This window comes from Lepisosteus oculatus, chromosome 16 (assembly GCF_040954835.1).
Source record: "Lepisosteus oculatus isolate fLepOcu1 chromosome 16, fLepOcu1.hap2, whole genome shotgun sequence".
Lineage (NCBI taxonomy): Eukaryota > Metazoa > Chordata > Actinopteri > Semionotiformes > Lepisosteidae > Lepisosteus > Lepisosteus oculatus.
This window is the reverse complement of record NC_090711.1, coordinates 20,932,460-20,942,057: the sequence shown is the minus strand read 5'-3', so window position 1 is coordinate 20,942,057 and position 9,598 is coordinate 20,932,460. Positions and strand designations below refer to the sequence as shown.

The 9,598-nt window shown below is 43.2% G+C and overlaps 1 non-coding gene across 1 annotated transcript; it reads left to right on the top strand.

Annotated features, from left to right (window-relative positions):
- The first annotated feature begins 925 nt into the window (after positions 1–925).
- On the top strand, positions 926–1,112 carry LOC138223509 (U2 spliceosomal RNA). Its single transcript, XR_011181921.1, has one exon. It is a non-coding gene; the product is annotated as a U2 spliceosomal RNA (small nuclear RNA).
- Positions 1,113–9,598: the final 8,486 nt, after the last annotated feature.

Genomic DNA, 9,598 nt, shown 5'->3' with positions numbered 1-9,598 from the left:
TACATAAAGCGGGTGGATATAAGGTGTTCACCAGGGCGGGAGGGATGTGCCAGACCTCCCCCTGAAATTGACTGCAATATTTGTAGCAGGTGTGTTGAGCTGTGTATGGGGAAGTGCAGCACAAGCATCAGTACTTTGCTAGACTTTAGTTCTCCTGGGCAGTGCAGCCCCTGTGCAGGTGGACAAATGTCACTCCCAAGGCGGAGCAGCCGTGGTTTTATAAGCAAGCGACTGCTTGGTTGAGAAAGTACTCCGGGGCACAGTTGGATGAGGGCTGTATGCGGCACAGGGTTTTATATGAGAGAGCAAGGGAGGTGTGCATACTAAAAGAGTATCCCGGAATAGAGATACCAGAGCATCGCTGGAGGTTTCTTCACCTTAAGGGGTTACCCAATAGGATGAAGGATCTGAATGGGTTGTGTGGGGGGAAGAGGTTGTTTGTGCGAGAAGTCATGTGTAAACACAAGTTGACGAAGTCTCCTTTGTGCCCAAGGACTGAGTGTGCCGCGGTCTAATCTATTGCTCATGTGTTTTGGGGTTGCGGAGTAGCACAATCTGTTTGGGATAAGCATCGTGCCCTATTCACGAGTCTGTGGCCGAGTTTTAAACTAACTGAGCACGTGGTGTTATGGGGATGGAAATTGGTCAAGGGGGATGAGAGGACAAACTTTTTGTTGTGGTTGATGGTGTCTGATTAAATTGGTCCAATGGGACTGCAGAAATCATTTGGTGAAGTATGGGGCTGATGTGAGTGTGCAGGGGATAAGTGGGAATGTTAAGTATAAGTTATGCCAATTGCAAAGATATGATTACGGGAGATGGGGTTATCATGCGGCTAAAGAGCGGTGGAAAACCCTTTTGGATTTAGAATGAGGTTATAATGGTTTCAGTGATCTGATTTTGTAAGTTTTGTGATGTTTCTGTGATAACTTGTTTATTTTGTACTTTAATATAAAAAAATCTGTTCTTTTCAGTTTCATATCTGATACGTCCCCCATCAGGGGACCACATATTAAACAGATTTTTAGAACAGGGAGCTGGATCAGGAGCTTGCTCCGTCCTCTCCATGCATCGGCCCGGTATTGCAGAGTCTCGGGAACAGTGCACTACCTTCTCTCAGCGGTGAAAAAACAGACGTAGCAAGCAAGCGAGGTGGACTGGAGCTCCTTCTTCTCCGGTCTTGTCTCTCATCCGTCTGTGTGTCTCCTTGTCTCTCTCTCCCCTTCCCTGTCTCCGTCTCTGTTCCCCTCTTCCCTCTGTTCACTTTCCCGCGTCTCGACTTTCTCGGCAAGCAGGCCGGCCCCCTTTTCGGCTCCCGTGCATTTTCCCTGAAAAAAACTTTGTTTTTTCATCTCTTAGGCAGGCAGGCAGGCAGGCAGGCGTGGCGTGGCGTGGCGTGTGTGTGTGTGTGTGTGTCCATCCTTGCAGGCGGGCCCCTTTTGACAGCCGGGCGTTTTCCCTTCAAAAAACTTAGTAAATACACCTTTTCTTTCTTTTTTTGTTGGCAGGCAGGCAGGAGTGTGCGTGTCCGCTTTCGCTTGCAGCTGGTTGGGCACAGCTGCTGCCGGTGGGAGGGGCCTAAGCTAAGGAGGCTGGCCGGCTGACGCCCCCCGCAGCTGCAGTCGTTGTCAGGCCGTTGACAGAAGATCAAAGAGCAGGGCCCCTGCCCGGGACTGGCAGGAAGGCAGGCAGGCAAGAGAGAGGGGGAGCAGAGTCCGGCAGCAGGCCTCTGGCCGCAGGGAGGCTGGCAGCTGCGCGGGTCCTGGGCTCCAGAGGAGTCGGCCTGCGCCACTGTGCGCCAGCGAAACGCCGGCGCGTCGGTCCACGCCTTTAGGGGCATCGCTTCTCGGCCTTTTGGCCTAAGATCTACAACTCTTTTGTCTGAGGACGAGAAGGGCGACGGAGGAGCGGCTGGAGAGCAGAGAGGAGTGCGGCTATACCCACTTTTTTTTGAAGATTGGAGAACGTCAGCCAGGAGAGGATTTGGAGCGGATTTGGTGGCGGAGCGGATTATTGTGGCTGGAGCGGAGGGAGCGGAAGGAGTGGAGAGCAGCGGCGGCGGCCTCTGGCCCGGGTCGTCTTCAGGATGGCCGGGGCGCCGGCCTCCTCCGGGAGGCCGAGAAAAGAGCCAAGCCTCAAGTGGACGATCTGCTTTTACTGGAAGGCGGACTTCGACATGACTGGTCAGGATTTGTTTGTGGAACAGATTCTGATGTTGGTTTTGAAGGTAGAAAACTATGAAGTTCAGTGTGTGCAAGGAAATTGGATGGAGAAGTATTTCGATGTTTCGTTTGTAGATGAGAAGACATATAAGAAAGTGTCGTAAGAATGCGTGGAAAAACATGATAATGAATGGATGAATGCTTTTGAATGTATCGGATTGGCTTCAGACAATACTCGCTGTATAATTGTGTATATATATATACGATCCGTATGTCACTGATGATGATGTCACGGCTTTCTTGGAAATGCACACGAGTCGGTAGAGAGACTCAAAATGATAAATGATAAACACGGTTATTGGACAGGGAAGAGGCAGTACCAGGTGACCCTGAAAGCTAATGGGAATTATGAAGGGGGCTACTCACACCCCCCGGCATTGTTTGCTCTTGGGGCAAGTCGGGGCCATATGTATTATCGCAATCAGCCACCTTTTTGCCGGAAATGTCATGAGGTAGGTCATCTGGAAACGGATTATAAAACTACTCGGTGCACAAGATGTGGTGAGGAGGGACATACTAAGAGGAGCTGATGGAAAAAGGTCTGTTCGTTGTGCGGGGAGGATGATCATCTATATAAGGCTTGCCTGAATAGGGATCTGACCTATGTGGCTGCAAAGAAGGGCCCGGCTTCGGGGATAGTGGTAGATGGGGAGTCAGAGGTGGAAGAGGAAAACGTTTCTGGATGGGAGCTGGGGTGTGGCGAGGCACGAAAGCTTAGAAGAAAGAACTGTAGAAAGGGCACAGTGACCCAGGATGCGAGAGGATGTGAAGGACAGTCTAAGAATATGGAGGATAAGGATAAAGAGACATCTCAAGGTGTACCTTCAGCAGGATTGGTGGAGGAGCTGCAGGAAGAGCATGTGGAGGTGCAGGTAGAGGGGCAACTGGAGGTGATTGAGGAGGGACCTGGTAGAATGGAACAGGCTGGTAAAATTGAGGGGCGTCTGGATGACGAGGATGTAGATATGAACAGAGAGAAAGCTCACCCCAAAAGACAGCGGGTGGAAAGTGAGAAACTTGCCATCACGGAAGGCAAGAAGCTTAAAATAAAAGAAGGGGCACCATCAGGAGAGGACAGTGGAGGCAGCGATCCTAACGAGACTGACCCCTCTGAAGATCCGAAGCTAGATCCGGAAGATCTAGCAGACTTCGAAGGGACAGAAGGTTCCTTGCCACCGGGTTGAAGGATGGCAGGTGAAGCCATCACAGTCATATGGCATATGTTCAGTATTAAATAGGCCTGGGGAAGATGAGAGCCCTATTGCTATGTGTCTACCAGTCACGCCGGGAATGTCGGAAGAGGAGATGGAGCAGGAGGATGGTGTTGGGGCCGCCTACCAAGGGCTGGAGACGGCTGGTAGTCCTGGGTGTGGCTTCGGATCCATCAGCCCCTCGTCATCTGCTTAGGATGAAATGGACAGTGAGAGCTCTGTTGGCCTGCCATGACACTTACTATTGCAACTATAAATGTGTGGGGGTTGGAAAGACTGATTTTTGTTTTCTTCAAGAGGTGCACTTGGCAGGGCACAGGGATGTTGATTTATTTCAGAAAGAATGGAAAAAAGGAAGATCATGGTGGAGTGTAGGAGGGGTCCATTCATCAGGGGCAGGTGTAGATGTGCCTCCCTTGATTTTGTTGTGCATGAAACCAGAATCGTCCCTGGCAGACTTTTGGTGGTTGACCGCAGATGGAGAGACATGGCTCTAAGACTGGTGGGTGTGTATGTGCCTACAGATAGAAGGCTGCAGAGCGAATTTTTGAAAGATCTAGAGCCTGTTCTTTATACGAACAGAGGATTGGTGGTGGTAGGTGATTTTAATATCGATTTGGCGGACACACAGGGTGATGGGGTAAGTTCACTCTTAGAGATCATTAGGGGGTTTAAACTTAAAGATGGGTTTCACCGATTTAAACATTACACGTGGGACAATCAACGAGGTATGCAAAGGCGTCTGGATTACATCCTTCATGGTTTGAGATTGGAGATCCTGGATAGAACAGTAACACCTACATGGTTTTCTGACCATGCTTTGCTGGTACTGACCTTTAAAGTTAAGGAAAATGGCCTTCAAGCAGGGTATTGGAAACTAAACAAAACGGTTTTAGACGACAGAGAGTACCAAGTCAGGATTGCACACTTACTAGGACATCTTTTAGGAATACGAGGGAGGTTTAAGTCGGCAGTTGGGTGGTGGGAGAACTGCAAGAGGGTCATCGCTAAGGTGACTATTGATTATTGTGTGGCCCAAAGACAAGCAGAGTGGGAGGAACTAACCAGACTTCAGAATGAGCTAGACCGGATTTATATGGAGGCTAATCGGAGTGGGGATTTTGATCTGAGGGCCTCTACTAGGGTACGTGCACTGTTGAGGGAGAAATGGTTGCGGCGGGCTAAAGATTACTTGTTCCGTCTGAGGGGCACCCAGCTAGAGAAAGACGAGCAGTGCTCAGTACAGTTTTTTAGCCGAGTAAAAGAACAACAGGATAAAATCTATATAGAGAAACTCGTTAGGAGGGACGGGGAGGTAACTGAAGATACTGCTGGTATGATAGAATGTGCGTCAGACTATTACAAGGCTCTCTTCACTGAGAAGAAGGTGGATGAGCAGGTGCGTGGAAGACTGATGGCCCAGGTGTGTATCAGTAACTGGGAAGACAAAGATCTGGACTGTCCTTTATCATCTAAGGAAATAAAGGAGGCTATGTTAGGATTGTGGAAGGGTACCGTTCGTGGTGTTGACAGCTTGCCCGTTGAGTTTTATATTGTTTTCTGGGAGCAGTTGGAGCCTATTTTGTTGAGGGTTTTTTTGGAGATTTTACAGCTTGGTGAGCTGGGCCCCTCGATGAAGACAGGCATATTGACCCCAATCTATAAGTAGGCTGGGCAAACGATTTTTAAAATTTTTAAAAAATAAATAAAAAATGAGATATAATGATGTGTTCCTGCTTAACTTAGACATGGCACGACTTTAAAACCTATAAAAACAGGTTTCAAGAGTTAAAAACCACTTTTTATGCACGAAAAATGGGTGATTTTTCTTCCTCGTGATCAGCTCAGAATCTTTGTGTATGCTGTAAGGTTTTTACTTCTTAATTAAACGTTTAAAAAACACGAATTTCATAAAGACAACACACGTTTCGAAGAGAAAAAATCCCATTCTTTTCTCTTCCTGTTGTGTGAAACTGATCAGCAGGTCTTTTTTTCTCCAATCAGAGGCTCTGAAAATAGCATACCGCCCACTGCGCTCTGTCAGAGAGGGGCGCGGCACCGAGAGAGGGAGGAGGCGCGGAGCTCAGCAGTACAGAACGAACCTTCTGCTGCCTGGAGCGCTTATGGCAGCAATCGCATCTGCATTTATTTACTTAATTTTTTAAATTAATCAAGCAATATGAAGAATCTCTTTTTACTTTTAAGTCACTTAATTATCATTAAGCACAGCTTTCTCACCACTTAGACTACTTTTTGATACCATCCTTAGACAAAGCAGAAACTTCTTGTTCTGTCTAATGACATTACAATTGGAAAGATTACAGATTTTCATTGTCTTTAATTTTGTTACGTTATACATTTTAGAAACGTTTCATCCATACAAACACCACAAAACTATTCTCGATTGTATTTCTGAATGGTATGTTACACTTAGTTCACTGTTTTAAATACATCTAATTAAGAAAGTTAGGTGTTAGCATAAACTATTAGCAATCAATAATATTAAATTTAGCACTGTAATAAGTTTTTGCACTTTCCCCCGCATCTTGTAAAAATATATTTTCATTGTTCAAATATACATTAAATCTGACTATCATATAATAAGTTAAATACAAAACTAAAGAAGAAATAGGGTTAAATATAATTCAAAATATTTTGCTAACAATGTTAACTGTTTATGAATAATAAAATGTATTAACTAAGGAGTAGGATGGCACAGTTGTTAGTATGCTTTTTGTTTTGTTTCTTTTCATAAATACAACAGTAGTACCTGATGTCTCAGTGGCTTTCAAAATTAAATTATGCATGCAAACCTGTGAACTAGAAAGATAACTAAGATATCCATCCATTTATAATGGTGGTGAAGTGGTTAGCATTGCTATCTTGCAGCACTGGGGTCCTAGGTTCAATTCCTGCCATCCTGTGTGTGTGGGGTTTGTATGTTCTCTCTGGGTTACATGGTTTTTCCCCATATGTGTGATATGACTCCCTCTCGCACTCCAAAACATACTGGTAAGTTAATTGGTTTATGGGAAAACTGGCTCTGGTGTGTGTGTGTTTGTGTCTGTCTGTCCTGTGATGGACTGGCGCTATGTCCAGGGTGTATTCTGCCTTGTGTCCGTTGCTTACTGGGATAGGCTCCAAATCCTCTGTACTGGATAAAGAGATTAGAAATGGATAGAAGTAAAGGCACTGTGTGGATGGAACTATACACAGTGTTAGAAACCCACTATGAAATGGCAGCATCTCACTGAGAATAAAATATTTTATAGTGCTGGCTTAGGGAAACAGCCTTTCCACCTCTCTTGCACATCAGTATCCATACCTAGTTATTTAAACAAATTGCCTCTAATTATAAACATCTTAATATTCTGGCTCTGTGGATCTGCATCAGCTATGTTTTGGAGGCCATTCCTTCAATTCATGTGCATCCAACACACAGTTCAATGCTAGCAACTACACAAAATCTAAAATACAATCCTCATTTCAGTATCTATGTAAACATACAGTCTCTTAACTTCATCATCTTCATCAAAAGTATGCCTAACCCCATTAGGAAGTGTTCTTGTTATCAGTGTATTCCTCAGCTTTCCCAAAATATCTTCTTCTTGCCAACATCTCTAGTCTTTTATCCTGCAATAACTCAGCCAACACTTAAATCTCAAAAGCTGCTTGTGTTAATTTCTTTAAATCACAAATATCATGTGTAAATACTGGCCATGTAATACTCTGCATTGTGGAATAATAGTTTATTTTAAAGGGAACTAGAGAAACTAAGAACCAGAGAAATCAAGAAAGGCTTTTTTTTCTAGAATTAATAAATGCACATCCTGTTCACTGGGGAAATTAAATCCACACAGCAATCTTCAATATGTTCAGAATATGACAGCGAGAATCCTATCAGGGATGCATTACACCTGTTTTCAAGTCCTTGCACTGGTTACCTATCAGGTTTCGAGTCAACATCAAAATCCTCATCCTCATTCAGTACCTACAGTATATGGCTTATTATCTGTCAACTCCCCACCTTTGTCCGTCTGACTCTGGTCTTCTAGCTGTCATCAAGAACATTTACATTCTGTGGGTGACAGGGTCTTCTCTAGCTGCACCCCAGAGCTCTCAATTTGTATTCCCAGTGATATCAGTCACGTACCCTGAGTGCATTTAAATCTAACCTCAGAACCTTTCTTTTCAGAAGACTTAGTGTCTGTATCTGCTTCATTTTCTAATTTTGGTAGCACCTCTAACTGCTTGTCTTATATGTATTTACTTTGTAATCTGTGGTCCTTTTATCTGTTTTTACATCTACTGTATTGCTTTGAGATGCCACTTTTAAAGGTGATATATATAAAGTTTTTTATTATTGTTATAGAGAAACATGATCAGATTTTCCATGGTTCAGAAAAAAAGATCGAAAGTATACTAGTCTGTCACTCTTCTCATTCCCTTTGCTAAATGACTTTTCATACTAATCTGATCAATATAACTGCCTCTTTTCTGTGCTTTCTCTATCCTGCAAGATTTGCAATTATTCTGAAACTTTTCTTCTTGAAATAACTCATTTCTAAATACCTTGTTTCACTGTTAACATCTTGCAGCAACTCTGTGACAAAATATACACTTAGCTCAACCTGCTACCAACATTGAATAAAAAAAATCTTAAGATTTCTATATTTATGTCTTTATTTAGTGGTTTCATTAGTGACAAAGGCTAAACTTTCTTGGAAAAATGTATTTTATGTGTTGCGGAAAAAACTGACTTGCTTTAACAAAATATATTTACAAATCCTTTCACCTGACAATCTACCTGAATGCCCAACTATCTGAGAAGCCCTCCATGAAACCATGGTTGCTATTAATTCATTTGGGCTCACTGACAGAATTGGTGTTTTTTATGCATGCTAATTTTCTGATTCCTCACTCTGTTTCATGTTTATAGATAAGACTTTATTGATCGCGAAGGGAAATTGATGTACATGATGAACATGTTTGCATGTTCTTTTGTAATATACACCTTTTTGTGATTTTTTTTGTATATCTAAGCAAGTGTTCCTGCATCCCTCTTCTGCACTATAGTCATGGCTTTTTTTTCTGTTTGTTTATTTCAAAGCAACACCTGCTCCATTTCGAAAACTTTTTGCTCATGTGCATTTTTGTATTTTTTACACCTTTAGCACTTTAACCTCCTGAATTTTCATTTGCCTTAATTTGTAGAATGAATTTGAGTTTTAGCCTTAAAAATCTTAAGTTTTCACTATCTTTTGTTTCTTGTCCTTCAACTGTTATTATTGATCACCATGACTTCATTCAGCCTTTCCTGAACGTCTATGACAGGCAGAGAGAGTGCTGTTTCTGGTGCTATCTTTTGCAGCTGACATTTCACTGTTTTAAACGAACAAGAAATTAGATTGCTCATAAATCACTTATTCTATATAAACACAGCGTAATTGCCCTCCGAAAAATCCTCTTTTTCTTGTTCGTTTTAGAGACCTTGATCGAAACTGATTTTAGATGTCAGAAAGGATTTATTTTCTCTGTATGTCCTACATTGCTTTGTTGAGATTTTAACTTTATATTTAGGCTCAGATTTCAACTATAAATCGTACAGTAATTAATAGCAGTAAATACTGATGTTTTGCTCCCTCTTACCACAAAAAATATATATGTTTTGTAGCTGGGATGAACTTTATTTCGTACGCGTAGCTACTGCGATTCGGAAACGGAACAGTTAAAGATGGCGTCAAATCAGGCACCCAGAGGGGTGGGGTGGGGGGGTGTCTTCTCGCCTCCATAACTAAAATGCCAAATAGGAGTGGCTTAAGCGACATACACAGTTGTGTAACTGACAGTTTGAGGTAGCCTATAGTGTTAATTTCGCTTTGTTGCTGATAGGTTAAGCTTTCGAAACTGCCCCAAAGTCATGTGACTGATTTTTCGCAAGCTGACTGACTGATCACAAGCACCACCATGGTAACTGGGATGTGTAGTTTTTAATTCAGTTTGAATTATAACTGTACGTACTGTCTTCATATTTGGCCAGGGCTTTAAAGAGAAGGCGCGCCAAAAAATTTCGGTGCCGTCGTCTCTGCTTTAAAGGTACCCCCGTGCTGGAAGAATTTGACCTCGGAACATTTGCCCAGCGTACTATAAGAAGAAGGGCGACAA